General features: G+C 34.6%; 2 long non-coding RNA genes across 2 annotated transcripts; both read right to left on the bottom strand.

Moving 5' to 3' along the window:
* Positions 1 to 1964, bottom strand: LOC133880673 (uncharacterized). The gene is made up of 2 exons (XR_009902363.1): positions 1647 to 1964; positions 1 to 310 (listed from the first exon to the last, which is right to left on the bottom strand). It is a non-coding gene; the product is annotated as an uncharacterized LOC133880673 (long non-coding RNA).
* Positions 1965 to 6642: 4678 nt separating this feature from the next.
* Positions 6643 to 10587, bottom strand: LOC133880432 (uncharacterized). Its single transcript, XR_009902277.1, has 5 exons — positions 10376 to 10587; positions 9272 to 9413; positions 8979 to 9077; positions 7701 to 7866; positions 6643 to 7374 (listed from the first exon to the last, which is right to left on the bottom strand). It is a non-coding gene; the product is annotated as an uncharacterized LOC133880432 (long non-coding RNA).
* Positions 10588 to 11429: the final 842 nt, after the last annotated feature.

Here is an 11429-nt window from a genome sequence, read left to right as displayed (position 1 = left end):
TATGCAGCGGAAAACATAAATCTGAACAGCGGAAATTACAACTTATACATCTATTACAAATTAATTACCACATAGAGCCATTTAACATCTATCTGTATGAGTCTTATTAACACAATATTTACAAAACAACTATGGCTTTACAAAGAATATGTGACACAAACGTCACAAGCTATACCAAACCTATAAAATAGTGGACAACCCGTAGTCCGACAATTACAACCGTCGCGGTGAGCTTCAGTCATAATATCCCAAGCACACTGCTACCGACCCATCGACTATACCGTAGTACCTGCAGCCAAAGAAACATCATCTACACGGTTGTGGTGGTATCCACATCCGCATAGGTGAAAGAATGAGTTCACCGCCTTAGTATACCACATACTAAGACCTCAATGGTATAAGACTAACTGAGTTTTCACAAAGAACCAACTCTTATTATATTTTTAGTCGTGCGAGCACTATATTAGCCATAATTTACCAACAGCTAATGTAGCAAACACCGACTATTCAAAAATCATTTAAAACATACTATATAGCTGTGAAAACATGTAGAAGTTCCAGACATCCCTCCTTGGAAGTTTCTACATATAGACCCGTCTATAATAATACTTTTCAACGGTCGCTCAGACATATGTGCACACGATCACTCCATCACAGATATCACGTATACACATAGGTCTTAAGCAAAGAACATGGCATCTTACTTTTCCGTACTAGGATAACATCCTTCAACAAAACACTCGCAACACCATCTCTAATCGTATTCCAGCTTCGTGCCTTGACGTCAGTAGATCATGAGAGCACTAGAGTTAAAATCAATCATGCTAACACGCCTTTCCTGAAGAACAAGAACAGTCAACCTTCCTACTCATAGACATGCCATTACTCGCACCTGGGTAGTCATGTATTCATGTACTTTCAAGTTCAATGTATGACCTTAACACATGACTATCCGATAGAAATATACATAAGCGCTTTTCATTTAAGACACATATATATCAACACGTCTAGTAAAAGCTACTCATAACATAAAAACATCACTCATAAAACAATGCTATAATGCTATGCATGAACTGGGGCTAATAATGCTGCTGATACTGTTATGCTGCTGATACTGTTATGCTGCTGGTATACTGATACTGCTGGTATGTATGCTCTATACTACATGCTCAATGTTCCGTGCTTGACCAGTATATATTTCACTACTGTATCACGCTGAAATCATGCAATTGCTAAATCACGTCCTTTTAAAACTAAACAAATCCAACATTTTATGCAACCCTTTAAAATCATTCAAAACATAATTTCTTCATAAAATCTAAACAATTTCAACATGACATGTTCTCAAACTCAAAACATAATTTCATAAAACATAAAAAGTTTCAACATGACATGTTCTCAACAATTTGCATAATTTAAATCTCAACCGCATAACTTAACACTTTAAATCTATTCAATACTTTTCACTCATACACTATCTCTTTTAACATCATTGATATAGTTTAAACATAATCGAAACTAAACAAATCATCTCAAAGCATATACATTTCATCATATGGTTGGTTCGGTTTCAATAACAATATATATATTTTTATCAATCCAATACATATAAAAATATATATTTTCTCAGTGAGTGGAATACCCACCTTGGCTGCATTAGACTCCTGACTCGAACTCCCACTGGATTCCAATTACTCGAACTCTACCTTGGAGAACCCATTGAAGTCTCCAATTATAACACGATCCTGCAAACATTGGTAGCATTAGACTATGCTATTGAATTACATACTCTATGACATCCTAACTACCCGCGTGCTCACACGTCACATCACTCGCTTCTAATGCTAGCTAGACACCTTAAGCTATTATTAAACTTACCATTGGTTTTTGGTTCCTATTGTATCTTGTTTATTATCATAAAATGTATTTACTCCTTTTACTAGCTCATTTATTATTGTTGCACCTCATCATTTATATTAATCATTTTTATAGCCTGTTGCTTATTTACTAAGTTAACCATATATATTTAGCATGTATGCATGCATATGTATATATGTACATATATACATATATATATACATATACAACTCTTAAACCTAACCGATGATATGCACTAAAGCACTTAGTGTACATGGATAGGTGAACTAGGCAACAAGTCACCTTGTTGTCATTATTAACTACTAAGACCTATAGTTAGTTTATCCGTTTAAGCTAAGTCTATTCGGCCCATATACGTATAAGCTAAGTCTATTCGGCCCATATACGTATATATATATGTACACATATATGTACACATATATGTATAGAAGGCTTACCGAGCTAAGCACCGCTTCCTAACGCACTTAGGTACTTTATAACACATAAATAAACGCATTAATTATCTACTTACACTAATAGATGAATTTGAAGCCTAGTTATGTATTTCTATAATATCATTATCTACCGAACTCGTATCCATGTATATGTCCATATATATACATATTACTATTCTTGGATTTACTCTATGTAGTCTTTACTTATTTATTTACCTTAGTAATTATCTTGTTCGTTTAACTACATACAAAATAATAACTAACTCAACTCCTTTTAGGGTGTAATCCAAAACTCCGTCACATAACCAAAACTATCTTCTCCAAGACTACTCCACCACATTTCTCATTTCAACTCACACGGCCATCCACAATAAATACACCATCACTAACACTTAAAACATGAACATGGCCAATTCCAAAGACAATTTCAACATCAAAATCATTAATAACCTAAAATCAACACACAATCAATGGAATCCCCAAATCCGAATACCCATCAACAATGGACACAAACCTAATCCAATCCCTTTGCCAAAAACAGTGACTAAATCTAATTTAGCCAAAACCATAAAGCCCTAAACAATTGAACACAACTTGATCAAGGAACTTAAACTCAAAATCATCAAAGCATAATCATTATTCCAAATCTGATTTTAACCAACTAAAACCATTTGGCCATAAACCCCAAAACCCAAAGAAACAACTCCAAATCAACATTTCAACCAACCATAAGCATTACCCAAAACAGTGGACACTCGAGCTCCCAAATAAGTAAACAGCCCACAAAGCCAAGTCAATTAACCCAATTAATAATCAACCCAATAAGAATATTCAGAATTTCTCAATCCAACAACTCAATCATTTAATGAAATTAAAGAACTAAAACACCAACTAAAACTACCAAAATCGAAACCACATAATCCTCAACCCAATCGTCCATAGCTAGCCAAAATCTCCCCACTACCGAACCTTCACACCCAATCGATTCAACCAGCCTCAACTACAACCACCCCGCTGCCAACATATAACCGGCCACCATACACGGCCAACCGATACACACACAGCAAATCAAAATCAATTGAAAATTCCCAAATCATAAAATCATCCCTAAAACAGCATAAGTAATTTACCAATAATCTAATCAAGGCTAACCCACTTTTATCAACACATAATTAACAAAATAAAAACTAGCAATTAACAAGAAATTACCTAGAGAATTTCCCTAGAAATTCTATCGAAATCTCCATTAATTTCCAACGGAAATTCCTCCTGGATCTACTAGAAACCACTACTGGAAATCGTGTCCAAGTCACCGGAAAATCGTGCATGGAGGACCGGCCACCAAAAATGGAGGTTCGGGTCTTCTCGGGACATCGGGTCAATGGGTTTCCTTCGGCTTTCACTAAAAATCGCGCCACTGGAGGTCTCCGTTCGTCGGCTGTTTCCCCAGTCGCCGAAAATGGATGCTGGCCGACGAATACCCGCCTTCAAGCCGTCGGGTTTCGCGGGTCACGGGTTCTGGGTTGCGGGTCGCACGGGTTTGAGTTCACGGGTCGCGGGTTCTAGGCTTCGGGTCTTCGTGGTTCGGCTCCTAGGTTCCGCCGGAGCTCCTCCATCGCCGGATTCCAGTCTCGGCCGCCGATCATGGAGGATCGGGTCCCCTGGGTTCCGAGTCTCCCCTCACGGATCCACCGGATCCTCTCCCCCCCCCCCCCCCGATCTCTCGGTCTCCTTCTATCTCACGCTCTCTGTCTCTCTCTCTCTCAATATCTCATCTCGTTCTCTCTCAGTGGTCACTCGTGCAGAAGGACGAAGAAGAAGAAATGAAGAAGAAAGAAGGGAGAAGAAGAGAATGACATGAGCGTGCAACAGGGGTTGTGCGGGTGAGGAAGAGAAAAAGAAAAGAGAAAAAGAAAATAAAGAATGGGATAAGATGAGGGACATGTGGTACGACGTGAGTGGGTGGCGAGATTGCCTTTTATTTAAAACCCCCTACTATTATTAACCACAGTGGAACCCCATCTAATTTTATTTCTATCTTTTGTCAATAAATATTCAATCCCATATTTATAAAAACTATTTATTAATTGCTAAATCCCCTATTTATTTCCTTGGTCTTTACAAAAAGTCAAAAGAATAAAATTCTTGACACATTGCAGCAAGCAAATATGGCCCCCAGTTATATTACAAGAAACTAGTCAATCACAAAACATATGACAAGGAGTAATCATTCTAAAGCCCTTTAAGTTTCAAATTACAGACTGCTGAGATGACATACAATGTTCAGGTGTAGCTACCATTTGGTCTTATTAGATGTATAGCAACATTTTTTTTTTTTTTTTTTTAACGATTGATATACAGAAAGTTAAGGCCAGAAGTAAATAATGAAGCATCTATGGTATAGAAACTAATGATGGAAAGAATAAAGATTATAGAACTCACATAATGCACATCCACCAAAGTCAAACTCTGGAGTTTTGACTGTAAAAATGCATGGCTTTGTTATCTAGTCTCCAAAACATACATAGACAACAGGACATGGAGATAAATAGATAAATAGTTCATAAGGCAATAAGTTTACAATTTCCTGACAAGTTTCAACTTTTGAATTTTTTCTAGTCACCCAAATATCAAGGAGTTGGAAGTAAATGAGCCTAGCCCAATTGTTACAGACAATGTTCCCCATCCCCAGGAAAATATACTCTGGAAAATGTTTATTTGCACTGCCCACATGTAGCTCAAATAATGCATAACAACCTACAACCAACATAAAAACAAGCACACATGTAATGTTTCACAAACAAACGAATGGGTCTTTTAAAACCATAATCTAAAATAGCATCGAATACCCACTTAAACTCTTTTTTCAATTTCTCATTTCAACATTTTGATAATTGAAGGAATTAGAAATTACATTAGCTTCCAATCAGCTCAGTAATACGAATTGGATATCAAAAGAATTATTGAATGAAGAAATCTTGGAGTGTTGCTCACTCGAATTAGCCTAGAGAAATTGGGCTTCTCTGATTGCCCAAACCCATTCCATCCAAACACAATTTAACAGTCTTTTCCCCTAAAGTAGACATACGTTACACATTTCAAATACAGAAAATATCTAATCGATTAAAGTCATACATTTACCATTTACTGTATAAATGAAAAAGGCTCAAAAACAGCAACTCTAAAAAACTGTCCCTAAATTTGTGATTTCCAACATCGGAAAGAACATAACCAACATTATCAATAAAAACAACAATTGAAACTAAATTCACAACATAAAATTACACCAGAGGTAGACTTACATATATCTATACAGTACTGATGAAAAGTATAAAGCCCAAGTTCCAAAACATCCAAATTATTTCTCAGACAAACATAAACTACATTTGATCATTCATTCCAAGAGATCAAAAGCAAATTTGTCTAGAATGATGAGCATGTTCTATTAAGCCTGGTTCTTCTGCTCGTGCTGCTGCTGCTGCTGTTGCTAATAGTTCAGAAATCTTCTGAAGAGCATGATGTATGGCTCAGAGAGATGAATTGCATGGGACCCTATCCATTCTGCAAAAAAAAAAAAAAAAAAAAAAAAAATCAATTCCTACATCCAATCCATATATATACTATATGATTACTGAAAGCTCTGATGAAATAAGAGAAACGAAATTTATGTTTTCCAAACAAGATGAGAAATACATACATCAAACACTTCAATTTGCTTATAGGGAATAGACAAACTCAAATAAAATCAAATCAAATAATTGTAGTTAGTTAAACTTAATTTCTTCAAAGTATCAAGACACAGAGAATAAAAAATCAATTATTGTTAGATCACTAACATTTCAAAAAATGTGAAAAAACGTCACAAACCCTAATTACTTACTTCAGAAAGGAGCTAATTCTTGGGAAACGGCTTCGCCATTTCAGGAAAAAGTAAATGTTGTAGTTGTCATCGAATAACTGGATCTGACCCCATTTCTCACTGTGAAAAGTAACACAAATTCAATGATGAGGAAATGAAAAAATGTGATCAAAGTACAAGTATTCAAATGATCAAATGAGTGAACAAAGAAAGATAAACATAATAAAAAATAGAGAGCAAGAGAAAGCAAATGTGAATCAGAGAGAGATAATGGGAATATAAATTGCAAAAAAAAAAAAAAAAGCATAAACTTTCTTGTAAAACAGAATGTGGAAGAAAAAGAAAAACAAGCACCTCATCTTCGTTTAAGTTATTAAAACCAAGTTTTTTGTTTTGTCCATATCGATTCCTTTAATTTAAGAGAAATTATCAAACAGTATAGAACTGCAAATATAATTTGGCATGAAAAAAAAAAACCTCACTATTGTAATCCTTCAAACAGTCAACATGATAAGTAATCTTTATCACACCCAGGGAATGTTATAGTATATTATGGAGTCCAATAATCCAAGCTACAGTTGGAGACTATCACCTAGTCACAGTTGAAGACTATGACCTAGCTACAGTTGAAGTCTATTACCTAATTGTAGTTGAAATCTATTTGTATTATTCTCATCTACCCTAATTCTCCTATAAGTAGGAGCATGTTATATTGTTAACATCACCAAAGAAATAAAAGCAAAATGTAGCCCTTTAAGCTTTATCCTGTGAATGTAAGTCATAGTCCAAACCACATAATTCTGTGTCTTTATTTATATTCCGCTTTATATTTATTTGTACATTGCATTATATTATCTTTCATGGTATCAGAGCATATAATGCAATGTACAAATAAATATACAAAAAAGTTCAGATGCATATGAACATTTTATATTTGGATTCACATACAAAAAAGTTCATGCTAAAAGAAAACAATGGAGCATCTCATGTCTAGAAACTTTAATGGCAAAAATAGTGACTATAGAACCTGGATGATGCATGCCCACCAAAGTCAACCTCTAGAGTTCTGACAATACAAATGCTTCACTGGGTTATCTGTTCTACAGGATCAACTCCAGCAACCCTTCCAGATGCCACAACATTAGCATTACATTCTTGCAATATCTACAGTACCACAGGGAACACTTGGAAGATGAAAACACTCTGCAATTGGCCAAAATAACTAACATCACAAATGCAACTCAAGTAGATCGAAGGAAGCTGAAAAGAAAAATTAACCCAGCTTGTGTGGACCAAAAAAAAAAAAGGCCAATCTGCTTCTTTCATTGCAATATCTCTACAACCTAACTTCCATCTTTATTTTTTATTTTTATTTCTTTGCAATACATAACCTCTCTTCTTACAATCTTCCATGAAATACCCCGAGTTTCATAAGATAATTCACTAAAAATGTCTGTGTAATTAGATCTTCACCACTAAGAAAAAAAGGTTTCAAGAACACAACTTATTCAAGAAAAACAAAAACTCACCTATGTGAAAAGCTCATGGATATCAATCACAGCAAAATGATCCCCTCCATCTTGACAGATAGAGCAGAGTTCATCATTTACATTACTCGACAATTTACAACCTTTTGACAGGGATATAGACAATTCATGAAGAGAAACTTGGTCGGATGTGTAAATCTGTAGGTAACTGCAAAAACAAATGAAGAAAAAAATTAAAGAGGAAAGCTAATACAATTTACAACCTTTTGACAGAGATCAAAATGTTCCAGGAGCACAAAAATGAAATAGAAACTAAACGAGTATTTTAAATAATGACATTTCCTTTAATTTAAGAGAAAATATCAAACAGTTTAAAGCATAAGGCATGTGTTGAACCCCACACAATTAATGATGTAACAATTAATGTTGCAGAATTCCGTAGCAATCTCTGCAACATAACCACTTCTCTTTTCGCAATAGAACTGCAAAATATAATTTGGCATGAAAAAAACCCTCACTATTGTAATCCTTCAAACAGTCAATATGATACGTAATCTTATTGAAAAAAACTCTCAAAAACTGTCCCTGAATTTGTGATTTCCAACATCGGAAAGAACATAACCAACATTATCAATAAAAACAACCATTGAAACTAAATTCACAACATAAAATTACACCAAAGGTAGACTAAAATATCTCTATTCAGTAGTGACGACAAGTATAAAGTTTCTGGAACAAGAGAATTAACAATATAACAGATACAAACCAAAGTTCCAAAACATCCAAATTGTTTCTTAGACAAACATAAACTATACTTGATCATTCATTTCAAGAGATCAAAAGCAAATTCGTCTGGAATGATGAGCACGTTCTGCTAATCATGGTTCTAATGTTGCTGCTTGTAGTTTAGAAGCCTCCTGAAGAACATGATGTCTGGCTCAGAGTGACAAATTGCGTGGAAGGAACCCTATTCATTCTGTAAAAAAATATATATATATATATATACATAAATAAAACGAAATTCAAAGAATTCCTGCATCCTATCCATATATCTTATATTATATGATTACTACAAACTCTGATGAAATAATTAGAGAAGCAAATTTTGTCTTCCAAACAAGATGAAATATACATAAATCACACCACTTCAATTTGCTTATTGGGAATAGACAAACTAAAATAAAATAAAATCTAATTATTGTAGTTTGTTAAAGTTAATTTCTTCAAAGTATCAAGATACAAAGAATAAAAAATCAACTATTGTTAGTTTACTAACATTTCAAAAAATGTGAAAAAACATCCCAAACCCTAATTACTTACTTCAAAAAGGAGCTGATTCTTGGGAAGCGGCTTCGCCATTTTAGGAAAAGGTAAAACTTGTAGTTGTAATCGAATAACTGGATCTGACCCCATTTCTCACTGTGAAAAGTAACACAAATTCAATGACGAGGAAATGATCAAATGTGATCAAAGTACAAGTATTTAAATTGTTAATGAGTGAACAAAGAAAGAAAAACATAATAAAAAACAGAGAGCACGAGAAATCAAATGCGAGTTGCAGAGAGAGATAATGGGGGAGGAAGCGAATGTGGAAGAAGAAGAAAAGCAAGCACCTCATCATCTTCGTTTAATTTATTAAAACCAAGTTTTTTCTCTTGTCCATATCGATTCATCTTCATCACCTGCCGGTAGACATAACTCTTGCTTCACTATTAATTAGTACTCCACAGTAGACCCTACCAAAATATATTTCTTCTACAAAACCAATTAATATAAAATTCAATTAGGTGGTAAATAATTATGACAAACAAAACAAGTACCTTGTGTAACAAACAAGTCTTAAAGATTTTTTTTCTTTTGGATTCATGCAATATCTGCAGTACCACAGGGAACACTTGAAACTTGAAAGAGGAAAACACTCTGCAATTGCCGAAAATAACTAACATCATAAATGTATCTCAAGCAGATCCAAGGAAGCTGTACGGAAAAATTACCCAAACTTCTGTCGACCGAACATTGATCAATTATAGGAATAAAAACTGCACATTCCCAAGAACAGAAACAGTAAACCCAAAGGAATGGAACCAGTACGCTTTTTTTTTTCTTTTTTGTTTTTTTTGATAGGCCTTATAACTTTAATAATAATAGCTTCACCAAATTTAGTTTGTTAAAAAGAAAAAAAAAACACAATATAAATGTAAAGACAATAGGTGTGCATGTATATATAGACACACACGAACAAGACCAGGGAAAAAATAAGTAGATATACAATGCATAAAGCAATAAGAGCAGAAAAGTGGACAATAATGATTCTCGTACAATTTGTGGTTTTTTTTTTTTTTTTTTTTTTTTTGGTGGGTTTGGGGAGTGGGGGAAGCGGGAGGGATTGCTGTTCTCCTTTGGCAGCCATTACATTCCTGAGGTGAGGCATCAGTGGCAACGGTTCTCAACAGCAAAGTTTATCTTTCCTATCTTGAAATCACTTGATATTCAAAACGTAAAGGAAAGCCAATCTCTGCTTATTTCATTGCAATATCTCTACAACCTAACTTTCATCTTCTTCTTTTTTGTTTTTTGTTTTTTGCATTTCAAAACCTCTCTTCTTATAATCCAGCATCAAATACCTTGAGTTTCTGAAGATAATTCACTAAAAATGTCTTGAGTAATTGGATCTTCACCACTAAGAAAAATTTGTTTCAAGAAAAACAAAAACTCACCTATGTGAAAAGCCCATGGACATCCAACACAGCAAAATGATCCCCTCCATCTTGACAGAGGTCTTGCCAACTGAATCATGCTATTTGACAAACGAGTAAATAATTGATTTTGGACATCAATCACAAAACCACTCGAACGATTTGAAACACTCACGGCTCGCAACAGGAGCTTCAAAATGTGAGGGGGCTGACCTGCTCAGTAAATGTAAATAAAATCCCTCACTAGCAAATTGACCTTGGAGTTGCAGCAACTACAAAAGATTCCAAATCCCTTTTTGGAACCGACCAACAATTTCTGCTGTCCACGAGAATAATATGCTACTTTGGTCCCATCTGGCAGCACATCTTCCTCAAAGACCAACTTATGCAAGCGTAGATCTCTTTCAAGAGAATGTGGGGAGCAAACTGAAAAGGTGAAAGTTAGAGCTAGTTGTGATCAGAATTATGAAAGAGCAAAGAATTTAATAAGACATTGCACATGTATGTCTGTATAAAAATACCTACTTTCTTGTTGGTCTTCTCTTACAATTACTTCGAGATGAGCTACACTTTGAACAACTCTCAGATGATTTTGGAACAAAAATTGGCTTTGGTGATCTGCAATAATCCAAATAAAACCCAAATTTCAGTATCATTGAGCTTGTAAATTAATTGTGGAGATAAAATCTGTCTTCCTTACATAACTTAAGGAAAATCTATAAAAGAGTAAAGAAAATAATCGAGTAAACAGTACATTTACAAAAACACCCCATAAATTTATTATCTAAAATTGAAAAAGGAAAGAAAATCTGGAAATGAAAAAGGGATTAGAGCTGTCCTGTAGTCATCCAATCCTACAAAAATTGCAAAAAAAAAAAAAACAAAAGCAGACTTTAGGTTGTGTACTTGTGAACGTACATTTGGCCAATTGACTGACCAAACTGTCTTCAGTAAGTAAGTTGTGCACATAGACCTCACAAAGGTGAAGTAATGATCAAACATGTTGATCGTAAGAGCATAAAGAGACCCTGACGAATCAATATACCTTTGTATCACTAACTGGAACACATGCAGG

Source organism: Alnus glutinosa, chromosome 10 (genome assembly GCF_958979055.1).
Source record: "Alnus glutinosa chromosome 10, dhAlnGlut1.1, whole genome shotgun sequence".
Lineage (NCBI taxonomy): Eukaryota > Viridiplantae > Streptophyta > Magnoliopsida > Fagales > Betulaceae > Alnus > Alnus glutinosa.
This window is presented reverse-complemented; position numbering and strand designations above follow the sequence as displayed.